Source organism: Zootermopsis nevadensis, unplaced genomic scaffold (genome assembly GCF_977971745.1).
Source record: "Zootermopsis nevadensis isolate Lab colony 2312 unplaced genomic scaffold, Znev_1.0 Znev_ptg000003l, whole genome shotgun sequence".
NCBI lineage: Eukaryota > Metazoa > Arthropoda > Insecta > Blattodea > Termopsidae > Zootermopsis > Zootermopsis nevadensis.
In genome coordinates this window covers 14,881,487-14,897,905 of record NW_028259135.1, presented here as the reverse complement: position 1 = coordinate 14,897,905, position 16,419 = coordinate 14,881,487, and the positions used below count along the sequence as shown (strand labels likewise).

Here is a 16,419-nt window from a genome sequence, read left to right as displayed (position 1 = left end):
TACTTTGAAGTAAGATCTCACCTATCAAGATTAAATAATGTATCTGCAACCCAGCGTTTCGGAGGTGTTGGAAATCCTGAAAATCAAACCAACAAACAATAACGTGTTCCAGCCAACATCATTGTAGCATTAATAATAATTTCAAATACAATCTGCCAAATAAGGAAATACTAAAGCAAAGGTATAAAGTTAAGTACTGCTACCACGTACAAAACAAGAGGGCTTTGTCGTTCGACAAGCAAAAGTAGATGCTCCAAAATGAAGACAACTCACCAATTAAAGAAAAATGAAACCGACGGTGGTCGACAGACTGTCAAAAACCCTGAAAAATAGAGTTCCAATTTAAAAAATATCATCGTAGTTTCATAATAATTTAAAGTACAATCCAGACAAGTAGTAAAGACCTACAACTCCTACTACAAGCAAGTATGCATCAAATGAAATCGAGAGATGCCCAAAACTCAAGAAAACTCACCTTTACCGAGGAGACCACCTGACACTGTCCCCCTAGGTACGGCGGTGTTAGTGGTAGTGTCCCGTTGTCAGAAACCTGAACTTAATGTACAATCTGCCAATAACAATTACCGTGTAAAAAAAATCAATTGACTCTAATTACCGAAGATTTACAAATTTTCAAATTACCGTTGACCAGAACAGCACAAGCTGAGACGCAATTTCAAACCGTCCCAGTAGCAGCCCAATTTAACACACCTGAAGCCTGAGATCCAAATCACACGATGTCAGAGAAACTCCACGTATTTAATCAAACGAGTCGGAAATATTGTTGTATATCTATGTAGAATAATCTAATTACGGGAATCATAATTCATTTATTAACGTGCTTAACAGCAGCCAAAAGGGCCAATAACAGCCAAGCACTAACAATACAAAAACAAACAAACAATAAACTAAATATATAAATGTCAATGTTAATTTATTACAAAATAATTAATAAGTAAATGAACTAAATATACCTAAGTAATATAATTCAATTAATAATACTAAATAAAACAAAACAGAAAAAAACTTATAAAATCAATACCACAAAATAAAATACAGTCAGCACAGGAAATGAATGATTATTGTTTAAAAAGCTGACTGACATCAGTAAGCAAACTACGATCTTTCTTAAAGATGTCGATGCTCCTACAGACTGCATTGGCAGCAGAAACACATCTGGCAGAGGGACTGGCCTTGAAATTACGATGTACGGTCTCTGATAGACCTAGTGGGTACGCAGAGACTAACTGTATCAAAAACAGATGAGCAACTAATTTTGCCTTTAAAAACATTAACGAGGAAAAGAGCATCCAAAAGCCTCCTCCTTAAATGTAACGATAAGAAATTTAATCTAACTAATATTTCATCATAATTATAGGCACAAACGCCATTAAAGAATCTAGTGTAACATAGGGCTACAAATTTCCTTTGAATCTCTTCCAATTTAAAGGAATCTGTATTAGTAATAGAGTTCCAAAACAACGGATGCATACTCAATTTTGGAACGGACTAAAGTACTGTACAAAACCAAAATTCTATCAACAGCGGAGAAGGAAGAAGTAATGTACCGAATCAAGCCAAGCATTTTTAAGCTTTGTGAATATATATAGTTAATGTTAATGTTAATAAAGCTTACAGTCCAATAGAACACCGAGATCTTTAACACAATGGGAGCGTGCCACCAGATTGTTACACAATTTGTAATTAAAATAAATACTGTTTGTCTTCCGGGTGAATGATATAACAGTAGTTTTACTTAAATTAAGTTGCATCCCATTCCCGATACACCAATTTTGCACTGAATGAATATCGTCCTGTAACAGTTTGCAGTCATCAACATCGCTAATGCTCCGATATATCTTTAAGTCATCAGCAAATAAAAGGCACTGTGAATTGTGTATGGAGTCGCAGATGTCATTAATAAATATATTGAAAAGTAAGGGGCCTAGGTTTGGAACCCTGAGGCACTCCACATTTAACACGATAAGGATACGAAAGAGTTCCAGATACACGAACAAAAGATTGCCTGTCAGAAAGATAACTATGGAACCAATCAACATAACTGGGTGATAGTCCAAAGTTTCTAAGTTTACCAAGAAGAATATTGCGAGGAACTAAGTCAAAAGCTTTAGTAATATCAAAGTATACTGAATCTGTTTGTCCTTGAGTACTAACTGAAGGTAAAACGGAATTAAGGTAAGTAACCAAATTGGTTGCTGTGGAATTAAATTTACGAAAACCATGCTGTGTGGGACTTAATCTGTACTTAAAAAATTTTTGCAAATGAGCATAAACAATAAATTCAAATATTTTAGAACAGTTATTAAGAATAGAGATGGGTCTATAATTACTAACAGTGGTACTGTTTCCTTTTTTAAACACGGGAACGACAGCTGTTTGTTTCCACAGGGACGGAAAGGTGGCACTATTTATACTTAAATTAAAAATATAGGTTAATAAGGGAGTAAAAATACCAGAACAACCCTTAATTACTAACGAAGGAATTCCATCTAACCCCACACACTTTGAAGGTCTGAGGCGCTTGATCGCAAGAAATCTGAAGTAACAATATCCGTAAGACTAACGGACCGGAAAAAAGTGTTAAAAATTGATTCAAAATAGGTAGCAAGTTCATCAGGAATATGTTTGGGGTCAGTGACAAACCGATCACTAATTTTTAGCTGAATAAAGGAATTATCTTTCCTTTTGAAATCTGAAACGTATTTCCAAAAATGCTTAGGGTGAGTTTTAAGACTGTCATCAACAGACTTTAATCAGACTTAATGGTAGCCTTAACTAATTTGCGAAAGTGCGCGAAGTAGGTACGTAAATGTTCATGTGCCTTGGTCTTTTTGAACCGACGTAAATAATGATTCTTTTTATTAATGTAATGTTTTAAGGTACCGGAAAACCAGATAGGAAACTTAGACTTAGTAGAATGCTTGTTTGGAATAGCTAAATTTAAAGCATCAGTAACCACCGACTTGAGCTGATCTACGACGGAGTCCACAGAGGACAGATTATAAACGCAGGACCAATCATAAGAGAATAAATACCTATAAAGTAATAAATAGTCAGCACGCGCGTAATTACGGGAACATCGAGAGGGCTGTGAATTGGTAGACTGAGATATATTACTAATATCAATAACCAGGGAAGGATGAAAAACATCAGGTTTAACCAAATCGTGATTAAAAATCATAACGTTGACAGAGAAAAAAATAGCAAACACAATATCAAGCAGATTCTTGTTTTGAATGGTAAGGTTGTGCTGAGCAAGTCCTAGGAAGCATGCAGCACTATGAACGACATCTCCTCTAATTTTAATGTAGTGATGTGAGTTAGCTTGAGGGAAGCCTTGAACCCAATCAAAACCAGGTATTATATTAAAATCACCTAAGAGAACTACCCGAAAATTTTGAGGGTTTAAATTCTTTTCCAGAGAATTAAAATAATTTTCAATAACTTTACCATCAGTGTTAGGTGAAAAGTAGTGGTTTCCAACAAGTAAGTTGAAACCATCAGGAAGACGAACTTCAACCCAAACACATTCGCTGATAAATTCAAGATCATACCTACGTTTACAACCAGCCGTCAGAACACCACCACCTCTAGTTAAGTTAAGATCGGTATAACCTCTGTCAGCGCGGAAAACGAGAGTCATCATGAAACAGATTGCGATTACAAAACGAATCATTAAGCCACGTCTCGGTAATGCATATAATTTTGAAATCATTAACACAGACATTATCATAAAAGTTTGTACATTTAGTACGCAAACCTCTAACATTTTGATAATAAATATCAATGAAATCCAAACACTTAGAACCAGACGTGGTGAGACGATCCGAAATGGTGGCACATCAGTTACCTGACATAATTAAGAGGTACTGATGCTTCCCCCAAGCTCCTCACAAATACTGGCCCGCGAGTCAGAGTCAGCCGTTGTTGGTACAGAAATAAGAGGTGCGCCTGATCAGGGGTCAGTTTCCCATGAAAGGGAGCAATCAGGCACCCATTTGGCCATACACCGGTGTTATTTATAAGGGGAAAATCCTCTTCGTTGACCAAAATGTGAAAAGATGCATAGGAATTGAATTTAGTTTTAAGCCTAGTGCAAACTAACCTTTTGAGACTTAACTGCTCCTTTAAAGACTTATCTACGTCAGCAGCCGTGACCTCAGGGCTAAATCGTGAGACAAAAAGGGCCTTGGACCTTTCCCTTTTGGATACAATGGGTAGAGAAGCAGAGTTTCTCACCCCCTAACAACGGCTGTCTGCGTTGTTTAACAATGTTGGCCGAAGGCATACCAGAAGATGGCTTCTTTTTATGATTTGCTGTTGTAAAACCTTCACTTTAGGTTTTAACCCAGCAGATAATACATCCTTGTAGGATTTGGATCTCACGTCGACGACAGTAGAGGCAGAACGAGGAACCGTATCCATGGCTTTGTTTGCAGGAACATTATGAACTAAGGTGGTTGTTCCCCCACAAGTAATTTTGTTAAGATAAAATGTTAGATGGTCATTGTCCTTCCGAAGTTGCTGAACATCTTCAGAAAGCTTTAGGGCCATCTGAACCAGATTTTCGACTAAGTTATGGGTGCTGACACCATTCAGCCGAACCGTCTCCAGTTGTACACTGAGCGATTCAGGGTCCTTAAATGCTGGCAAAATAAGCTCCATGTCGGGAGATACAATCTTCAAAGGAAGATCCGATGTAGAGGCCGATCAGGAGTGTTATCGTCCCTGGACGCACGAGACCCGATACGACAAGAGGATACACCACTACTCATATAAAACGAACATTCAGTTTCCGAGATTTGCAAACAACAAAGATGATACCTAGAGCCACAGGGCCCACAACACGTGATAAGCTTTTGTTTACCATAAAATGGTTTTTTACATTGCGGACAGCAATCCTTGCTGGCAGCACACCGAAACCAGCAAACGCACACAAAACTTCGCTGACACTCACAATACACGCAAAACACGTCTATCCACTCCAACAGCTACACAGCTAATAACCACATATATGATTAATTATTAGGTAGAATCATTAAGTTACTAAATAAAGTGTAATAGTCATACCGTCGACCTAGTACAGAAAGCAAGACTTTCCATTTCCAGCTGTTGTACATTACATGAGGGGAGTCTGACTGGAATTGCTGCCAACGAAGAACTACGAGTACCAGGAGTCTACATGTCAGAATCATTGACGAAATCAGTGAACGGTCGTTGCGTAATTTGTATTGCCAACACACTAGATACGGAAGTCATCATGCAAGCACCGGAGGTACAGTTAGAACCATACAAATGTGACTCGGATAACATGAGGATAATGTATACTGTCAGTAAGAATTATGAATCAGAAAGAGCCAAATTATTGGGTCAACATCTGCGATTGAATCATTTAAATGGGGAGGAACGGAAGGAAATTCTAAATTTATGCATTAGATACAATGATATCTTCTACCTGCCGGGAGACAAGCTGTCTTGTACTCAGACCATTCAGCACTCGATCCCGACACCCACGATTGATAAGACTAGGGGAATAAATGTCAGACGGTACAGGATACCTGAAGTTTTGAAAGATGAGGTAGACAGACAGACCGATAAGATGCTGTCCGAAGGGATTATCACTCACAGCACGTCACCCTGGAATTCACCTATAATTATGGTACCCAAAAAGATAGATGTTTCAGTAAAACAAAAATGGCGGATGGTCGTGGATTATCGAAATCTGAATGAGGTCACAATAGGGGATAGTTTTCCACTGCCATTGATAACTGATTTGCTAGATTCTTTAGGACAGGCCAAATTCTTCTCGACGCTGGACTGCGCAATGAGGTATTTTCAAATTCCCCTTAATCCAGACGACCAGCCTAAAACGGCGTTTTCCACACAAAAGGGGCATTTTGAGTATAAAAGAATGCCAATGGGGCTCAAGGGATCGCCTTCGACGTTTCAGAGGTTGATGAATCATATAATGAGTGGTATACAGGGTGTACGAGCACTGATTTACCAAGATGACATAATTGTATATGGCATAATGATAGATTAATAGAGGTGTTTGACAAATTGAGGGAGCATAATTTAAAATTGCGTTTGGACAAGTGCGAATTTTTGTGGGAACAGGTAGTCTACCTAGGTCATGTGATTACGAGAGATGGGGTAAGGCCGGACGAAGCCGTAAAGTACTTTCCCATTCCACAAACACGCAAACAAGTGAATGGTTTTCTCGGATTGACCGGATACTATAGGCGTTTTATTCCACAGTACAGCCAGATAGCAAAGCCGCTATTTTATCTGACAAAGAAGGGGCCACAACAGGATGCATTTAACAAATTGAAGCAAATTCTAACAAGTGAACAATTTTTGCAATATCCTGATTTTACAAAGCCATTTATACTATGTACAGACGCAAGTAGCACGGCATTAGGTGCCATTCTTAGCCAAGGATCTATTGGGGATGAGAAACCAATAGCTTATGCAAGTAAGGCATTAACAAAAGCCGAATTAGCATACAGGGTGATAGAGAAGGAATTTTACGCAGTAGTATGGGCTTGCACCCATTTTCGACCGTACCTGTATGGCAGAAAATGTTTGATTATTAGTGACCATCAGCCACTTTCGTGGATATCAAGTGTAAAGAATCCAAATTCCAGGAGATAAAGATTAGAAGAGTTCGATTATCAGATAATGTACCGAAAGGGAAGTTTGAATGGAGAGCCCGACGCTCTCAGTAGAATCCAAGTTATGCAACAAGCATGAGAAGGCGAGGAACCATGTAAGAAGATCACTCAGGAGCAAAAAGGAGAAATATTACGCGGAGCGCCCATGGGAATGAATAGGACCTATAAGAAATTGAAGTTATACATTGATTGGCCAGGCATGAAGAAAGATGTAGAGGAATATATTCAGAAGTGTTAACCCTGTCAAAATAATAAGATTACTCAACTAAATACCAAATTGCCTTTACAGTTAACCACTACACTCGATTCGATATTGCAGAAGATAAACAGATAGATGTAGTTGGACCGATTAATGGTAGTTCCTCACAGAACAGGTACATTTTAACCATGCAGGATGAACTAACCAAGTATTTGATCGCCGTACCTATGAGAAATCAAACCGCACGACATTTTGTTGAAAATGTAGTTTTGATATACGGATGCCCTCAGGTCTTACTATCAGATTGCGGAGCCAAATTTTTTAGTGATATGTTTAAGAATGTTTGCAGGTTACTGCACGCGAAGAAAATAAACACCACTGCAGTGCATCCAATGACGAATGGATCTTTGGAACGCGCCCACCGCGTTTTAATTGAATTTATCACGCATTTTGTAGATAAGGATCAATCCAACTGGGACGATTGGATTAAACATGCTGTATTCGCATACAACACCACGCCACATGTCGCAACAAACTATACGCCGTTCGAACTGATGTTCGGGCGAGTTTCAAATTTACCGGGTTATTTACAGAAGCCGCCGGAAGGTGTTAACTACGCGTTGGATAGCCACGTTCAGGAGTTGAAACAGAGATTGCAAAGCAGTTACACGGTACCCAAGTTCAAAGTTGGAGATCTTGTTTTATTACAGTATGCGAGTCCGCGGAAAAATCGCTCTAGGAAATTAGGCCCCTAGCTGGATAGGCCCATATGAAATAAAGGAGATACAAGGGGTAAATGTTACCTTACAACTTCGTAGATCCAAACAAACTACAAATAGAATCAAGCCATTCTTTGTGTGATTTACAGATGGGGTTAATGACATGGATAGCGTGTATGGTCATCATGGGAGCAGAGTCGCTGGATTTCAGACTCCAATAGATTCCCGAATCGCCAGGACTTTACTACGAACATCTTGGAGAAACCACACTGTCTAGTAACGTTTGGAAAATTCTAAGCTACGTCGATTTAGCTCGTGTTGATGAAAATTTCGAAACCGTCAGAAAATATGCCAAGTTCACTGTAGAGTTTTGTCAGATTGGGTAAATTTAACAGAATGCAGGTCTTCGATTAAGCATGTACACAGGAAACTACGTAAAATTGAGTCTATGAAAATTACGTTAACAGAACTGACCCAACGAGTTTCGATTTCAGACCGTTTTAAAAGTAGCTCATAGAAACAATATCACATACACTGTTCGGAACGTTGGACGAACAGGATGGAAAATACTATTCAGATAAGATTCCTCAGTTAGAGCAGGAACACGTTAATTTTTTAAAGCTTTCAAAGGAGCAGATAGTTATCGTTAAAAACACACTAAAGACAGTAAACAGAACCTTGAGCGATGTATCACACAATGAACAGATTCTGGCAAGGGGACTGTCAGAGATAAGAAAACACATTATCGAGGAAGACGGACAATTAAATGCAGTTTTAGGACATACTTCAATGTTAATTACGTTAAGGGAACATGCTTTACAATTAGATAGAGCCTTTGATGAATTACAAGACCAATACTCCGTATTGCACGCGCACAGAGGAATATTACAGCCTCAATTAATTTCAACAGATCACGAAAGGTAGTCAGAATGATTTTCCAAGAGACCAGTCTCTCCCCTTACCACTGAGCTCGGAGTATTCTTTTCAACTTCTTAATGTAATCGATTTTGATGTGTTTATCCAAGATACTTATTTTGTGTACGTTATTAAGTTGCCTTTATGTTCTCATTTAAACTATGATGTAGGATAAATGGCACTACCGCTAAGTTCACATTCATTCGACCTGAAAAGGAGTTTGTATTGATAGACAAAACGAGACAATATTATACTCGTTTAAGCCAAACTGAAATAGGTCAGTGCAGATTAGAGACTTCAGAACTTCGTGTGTGTAAGCAACATTTCCCAGTACAAATAGTACATTCAGTTGCATACTGAAGTAAGACTTTTGCAATACAGTTCTGGTATTCCAGAATCTTGTTCTCAAAGAATAGTTGAATTAAAGGAAACATTGTGGACACAATTAGGACACGACAATTATTTGTCCAGACCACGAATCTGTGGATGTAACCATTAACGGGTTAGGCAAATTTACATTCTTGAAACCGTGTTCAGGTTATGGACCCCAAGTTTTAATTCAAGCACATGCTAGCCGAGAAGTGAATCCACCCATAACTTTGGAATATGACTGTTGTGAGAAGACAGGTAAGAAACTGAAATTAGATAACATTAATTTAGATACACCAACCAAAACCATTATAACCCATACAGATGAGCTAAAACTGTCAAGCTACAAAATATCAGAGGTAGAAGCAATGATTAAAGAACAGCGATGGAAGTTGGAACATTCAGAGAAAACAAGATCTTTATCATTTTTCAACTACGTGGGAATGCGTGTAGTTGGAGTAATTGTATGTATTTTGATGTATGTATGTTGTAAATGCGGATGGCCAAAGATTAAGAAGTGGTTTGATGGAGAGGGGCCTTGCCACACTATACTGTTTAAGCCTAAGATAGTTACGAAAATTCACACCTCAAATGAGAGTCTGTCTGTACCTTCAGGTCGGTTGACCTTGACTAGAAGTCAGGACGCCATAGAAGAAACTGAGCTAATAACCATTTTATCCAACCCTACACCTCAAGCTAGGAGGGTAGCCCGCAAAGTTATGGCGACTGATAAACGTTAGAAAACAAAAAAAAATTAATGATCATAGATGGACTGTCCTTAATTTATTTTTTTTATTAGAAAAGAGGGAGGTGTTGTATACCTATGTAGAATAATCTAATTACGGAAATCATAATAACCACATATATAACTAATTATAAGGTAGAATCATTAAGTTACTGAATAAAGTGTAGTAGTCATATTGTCGACCTTGTACAGAAAGCAAGACTTTCCATTTCCAGCTGTTGTAGAAAGGGGCGACAGGAAGCCATTTTGGTGGCTGCTCCAGATAAGTTTATTGAAAAGGGTTCCAATTATATTCACAGATAGAGAAGGCCTGCCGAGGTCAGGACGCCCGAACTTTGACGGGGCAAGGGGTCGCGGTCCTTGGGGTTTATCGTGTCCTCTAATTGGATCCAGAACCACGCCTTGGGACGACACGTTACAGCTTGCACAAAGGTGATATCGAGATTTGCTTATAACCAGTGAATTTCGAAGACGCATTGGACATTTCGCGTTGCTCGTCAGGGGGAAACTCTGCTGGTCTACTCAATTATTTTTACCTATATATGTGTTTCATACGAACTGTACTCATCCCAATTATCAAAATAAATCATCAACTTTCGAACGTCTTCTCGTCAGACTAGGCATTAACCTTAAGCTGTGTATTGAAACATACCATCGCCGACCATCGTTCCTAGCCGCTCGGGAATATTGCACTCCTGCGGGCCTGGCCAACCCCCGAGATACAACAATATATACATCGCCAAAAACTGGCAGAATGAAAATGAGAATTCAGAGAATTATGAAGATCTGTTTTCATCCTGTGCTTAGTGGTAGACGATGTCAACACGGCGTCAAAACACAGTGAAACATTTGCATTATCGTCATCGCAGTAAAAAAAAACCTAACATCTAACAAAACTACGGAGTTTTAACAGAAAATTCAAAACGGTCGAAGCTTTACGCGAGTTCAAAATAACATCGACCACAACAACACAATCTGAGACGCAACCTCAAGCCGCCCCACTAGAAGCCCAATTTAACACAAATTAAGACTGAGATCCAAAACACGCGTAATTAATTAAACGAATCGGAAATATACATCGTTAAAAACTGGCAAAATGAAAATGAGAATTCAGAGAATTATGAAAATCTGTTTTCATCCTGTGCTTAATGGTCGACGAGGTCAACACGACGTCAAAACACAGTGAAACATTTGCATTATCGTCACAGCAGTAAAAAAAAAAACCCTAACATCTAACAAAACTACGGAGTTTTAACAGAAAATTCAAAACGGTTGAAGCGTTACGCGAGTTCAAAATAACATCGACCACAACAACACAATCTGAGACGCAACCTCAAGCCGCCCCACCAGAAGCCCAATTTAACACAAATTAAGACTGAGATCCAAAACACGCGTAATTAATTAAACGAATCGGAAATATACATCGCCAAAAACTGGCAGAATGAAAATGAGAATTCAGAGAATTATGAAAAACTGTTTTCATCCTGTGCTTAATGGTCGACGAGGTCAACACGACGTCAAAACCCAGTGAAACATTTGCATTATCGTCACCGCAGTAAAATAAACCCTAACATCTAACAAAACTACGGAGTTTTAATAGAAAATTCAAAACGGTTGAAGCGTTACGCGAGTTCAAAATAACATCGACCACAACAACACAATCTGAGACGCATCCTCAAGCCGCCCCACTAGAAGCCCAATTTAACACAAATGAAGACTGAGATCCAAAACACGCGTAATTAATTAAACGAATCGGAAATATACATCGCCAAAAACTGGCAGAATGAAAATGAGAATTCAGAGAATTATGAAAATCTGTTTTCATCCTGTGCTTAATGGTCGACGAGGTCAACACGACGTCAAAACCCAGTGAAACATTTGCATTATCGTCACCGCAGTAAAAAAAAACCCTAACATCTAACAAAACTACGGAGTTTTAACAGAAAATTCAAAACGGTTGAAGCTTTAAGCGAGTTCAAAATAACATCGACCACAACAACACAATCTGAGACGCATCCTCAAGCCGCCCCACTAGAAGCCCAATTTAACACAAATGAAGACTGAGATCCAAAACACGCGTAATTAATTAAACGAATCGGAAATATACATCGCCAAAAACTGGCAGAATGAAAACGAGAATTCAGAGAATTATGAAAATCTGTTTTCATCCTGTGCTTAATGGTCGACGATGTCAACACGACGTCAAAACACAGTGAAACATTTGCATTATCGTCACAGCAGTAAAAAAAACCTAATATCTAACAAAACTACGGAGTTTTAACAGAAAATTCAAAACGGTTGAAGCGTTACGCGAGTTCAAAATAACATCGACCACAACAACACAATCTGAGACGCATCCTCAAGCCGCCCCACTAGAAGCCCAATTTAACACAAATTAAGACTGAGATCCAAAACACGCGTAATTAATTAAACGAATCGGAAATATACATCGCCAAAAACTGGCAGAATGAAAATGAGAATTCAGAGAATTATGAAAAACTGTTTTCATCCTGTGCTTAATGGTCGACGAGGTCAACACGACGTCAAAACCCAGTGAAACATTTGCATTATCGTCACCGCAGTAAAAAAAAAACCCTAACATCTAACAAAACTATGGAGTTTTAACAGAAAATTCAAAACGGTTGAAGCGTTACGCGAGTTCAAAATAACATCGACCACAACAACACAATCTGAGACGCAACCTCAAGCCGCCCCACTAGAAGCCCAATTTAACACAAATTAAGACTGAGATCCAAAACACGCGTAATTAATTAAACGAATCGGAAATATACATCGCCAAAAACTGGCAGAATGAAAATGAGAATTCAGAGAATTATGAAAATCTGTTTTCATCCTGTGCTTAATGGTCGACGAGGTCAACACGACGTCAAAACCCAGTGAAACATTTGCATTATCGTCACCGCAGTAAAATAAACCCTAACATCTAACAAAACTACGGAGTTTTAATAGAAAATTCAAAACGGTTGAAGCGTTACGCGAGTTCAAAATAACATCGACCACAACAACACAATCTGAGACGCATCCTCAAGCCGCCCCACTAGAAGCCCAATTTAACACAAATGAAGACCGAGATCCAAAACACGCGTAATTAATTAAACGAATCGGAAATATACATCGCCAAAAACTGGCAGAATGAAAATGAGAATTCAGAGAATTATGAAAATCTGTTTTCATCCTGTGCTTAATGGTCGACGATGTCAACACGACGTCAAAACACAGTGAAACATTTGCATTATCGTCACAGCAGTAAAAAAAACCCTAACATCTAACAAAACTACGGAGTTTTAACAGAAAATTCAAAACGGTTGAAGCTTTAAGCGAGTTCAAAATAACATCGACCACAACAACACAATCTGAGACGCATCCTCAAGCCGCTCCACTAGAAGCCCAATTTAACACAAATGAAGACTGAGATCCAAAACACGCGTAATTAATTAAACGAATCGGAAATATACATCGCCAAAAACTGGCAGAATGAAAATGAGAATTCAGAGAATTATGAAAATCTGTTTTCATCCTGTGCTTAATGGTCGACGAGGTCAACACGACGTCAAAACCCAGTGAAACATTTGCATTATCGTCACCGCAGTAAAATAAACCCTAACATCTAACAAAACTACGGAGTTTTAATAGAAAATTCAAAACGGTTGAAGCTTTACGCGAGTTCAAAATAACATCGACCACAACAACACAATCTGAGACGCAACCTCAAGCCGCCCCACTAGAAGCCCAATTTAACACAAATGAAGACAGATCCAAAACACGCGTAATTAATTAAACGAATCGGAAATATACATCGCCAAAAACTGGCAGAATGAAAATGAGAATTCAGAGAATTATGAAAATCTGTTTTCATCCTGTGCTTAATGGTCGACGATGTCAACACGACGTCAAAACACAGTGAAACATTTGCATTATCGTCACAGCAGTAAAAAAAAAAACCCTAACATCTAACAAAACTACGGAGTTTTAACAGAAAATTCAAAACGGTTGAAGCGTTACGCGAGTTCAAAATAACATCGACCATAACAACACAATCTGAGACGCATCCTCAAGCCGCCCCACTAGAAGCCCAATTTAACACAAATTAAGACTGAGATCCAAAACACGCGTAATTAATTAAACGAATCGGAAATATACATCGCCAAAAACTGGCAGAATGAAAATGAGAATTCAGAGAATTATGAAAAACTGTTTTCATCCTGTGCTTAATGGTCGACGAGGTCAACACGACGTCAAAACCCAGTGAAACATTTGCATTATCGTCACCGCAGTAAAATAAACCCTAACATCTAACAAAACTACGGAGTTTTAATAGAAAATTCAAAACGGTTGAAGCTTTACGCGAGTTCAAAATAACATCGACCACAACAACACAATCTCTGAGACGCAACCTCAAGCCGCCCCACTAGAAGCCCAATTTAACACAAATGAAGACAGATCCAAAACACGCGTAATTAATTAAACGAATCGGAAATATACATCGCCAAAAACTGGCAGAATGAAAATGAGAATTCAGAGAATTATGAAAATCTGTTTTCATCCTGTGCTTAATGGTCGACGAGGTCAACACGACGTCAAAACACAGTGAAACATTTGCATTATCGTCACAGCAGTAAAAAAAAAAACCCCTAACATCTAACAAAACTACGGAGTTTTAACAGAAAATTCAAAACGGTTGAAGCTTTAAGCGAGTTCAAAATAACATCGACCACAACAACACAATCTCAGACACATCCTCAAGCCGCCCCACTAGAAGCCCAATTTAACACAAATGAAGACTGAGATCCAAAACACGCGTAATTAATTAAACGAATCGGAAATATACATCGCCAAAAACTGGCAGAATGAAAATGAGAATTCAGAGAATTATGAAAATCTGTTTTCATCCTGTGCTTAATGGTCGACGAGGTCAACACGACGTCAAAACCCAGTGAAACATTTGCATTATCGTCACCGCAGTAAAATAAACCCTAACATCTAACAAAACTACGGAGTTTTAATAGAAAATTCAAAACGGTTGAAGCTTTACGCGAGTTCAAAATAACATCGACCACAACAACACAATCTGAGACGCAACCTCAAGCCGCCCCACTAGAAGCCCAATTTAACACAAATGAAGACAGATCCAAAACACGCGTAATTAATTAAACGAATCGGAAATATACATCGCCAAAAACTGGCAGAATGAAAATGAGAATTCAGAGAATTATGAAAATCTGTTTTCATCCTGTGCTTAATGGTCGACGAGGTCAACACGACGTCAAAACACAGTGAAACATTTGCATTATCGTCACAGCAGTAAAAAAGAAAACCCTAACATCTAACAAAACTACGGAGTTTTAACAGAAAATTCAAAACGGTTGAAGCTTTAAGCGAGTTCAAAATAACATCGACCACAACAACACAATCTCAGACGCATCCTCAAGCCGCCCCACTAGAAGCCCAATTTAACACAAATGAAGACTGAGATCCAAAACACGCGTAATTAATTAAACGAATCGGAAATATACATCGCCAAAAACTGGCAGAATGAAAATGAGAATTCAGAGAATTATGAAAATCTGTTTTCATCCTGTGCTTAATGGTCGACGAGGTCAACACGACGTCAAAACCCAGTGAAACATTTGCATTATCGTCACCGCAGTAAAAAAAAAACCCTAACATCTAACAAAACTACGGAGTTTTAACAGAAAATTCAAAACGGTTGAAGCTTTAAGCGAGTTCAAAATAACATCGACCACAACAACACAATCTGAGACGCATCCTCAAGCCGCCCCACTAGAAGCCCAATTTAACACAAATGAAGACTGAGATCCAAAACACGCGTAATTAATTAAACGAATCGGAAATATACATTGCCAAAAATTGGCAGAATGCAAATGAGAATTCAGTGAATTATGAAGCGCTGGGCGATAACTGATATCAATGCGGCCCTTTAGAGACCCCAACATACCTGTAGACTGGAGACGTCCGCATTCAACTTTAGTACAAAAAACACTACAAGGTTGAAAGTGAAACACTGCCGAGGCAACTCATATCTGGCGACATGCCAAGTTACGCGGAGCACGTAGAGGCAAAGATAAAACATTCATCCACACGCGTGACAGCAGAGACCCCTATCGGGCGCAATCGACTTCTGAAAAAGATCTTAGTCGGAAGGTCACCCATTCCATCCACTTCGCAAATCTTCTAAATCAACCTGCGAGAACAGTCGTACCTCAACCCAAGCCTCGGTGGAATACGTTGGATTCCGGTTAACTGCGACACATCGGCCCATTAACCGGAATCTATTGTATATAGAAACATTTACCATACTCGTGTACCGGCCTGGTTGTAAAATCACATTTATGATCTCTCGTACTAAGACAAAATCCTCCTAGGCACTGATTTATAAACAGATTAACATTTCCTGAAGAATAGTTTCAGAAACACCTCATATTTTACATATAGAAACTGCAAAGTAATTAAGCCTTTCAGTGTCTGTCTCCCAAACATACTATATATGCAAAAACTGCAGTCAAACTTCCTTTTTTATTTGCATTCAGGATATGTTACTAAATTACACTTGTCTCGGTGACTCGTAGAGTGTTTCAGGAGTTGGATCTACTCGCATTAACAGGTGACCGGTTTGTCATTGACTCCTCCACATCAGGACAAAAGTTGCACTCTAACATTCACTTCTTTAAATACATTTCTGCAATGCAAAAAATTCACTACCATTAATACAATTTTCTTTTCTAGTCAATGATTGCA

General features: G+C 38.7%; 2 long non-coding RNA genes across 2 annotated transcripts in view; one reads left to right on the top strand and one right to left on the bottom strand.

The window, feature by feature from the left end:
• Nucleotides 1-10,085, top strand: part of LOC147874999 (uncharacterized) — a 96,649-nt gene extending 86,564 nt beyond the window's left edge. The window contains exon 5 of the long non-coding RNA XR_015533596.1: nt 9,942-10,085. This is a non-coding gene — a long non-coding RNA (uncharacterized LOC147874999). The remainder of the gene's footprint in view (nt 1-9,941) is intronic.
• LOC147874998 (uncharacterized) overlaps nt 1-15,820 on the bottom strand; it is a 36,244-nt gene extending 20,424 nt beyond the window's left edge. The window contains exons 1-3 of the long non-coding RNA XR_015533592.1: nt 15,620-15,820; nt 274-322; nt 22-76 (exon numbers count right to left, since the gene is read on the bottom strand). This is a non-coding gene — a long non-coding RNA (uncharacterized LOC147874998). The remainder of the gene's footprint in view (nt 1-21; nt 77-273; nt 323-15,619) is intronic.
• Between the last annotated feature and the right edge of the window lie 599 nt (nt 15,821-16,419).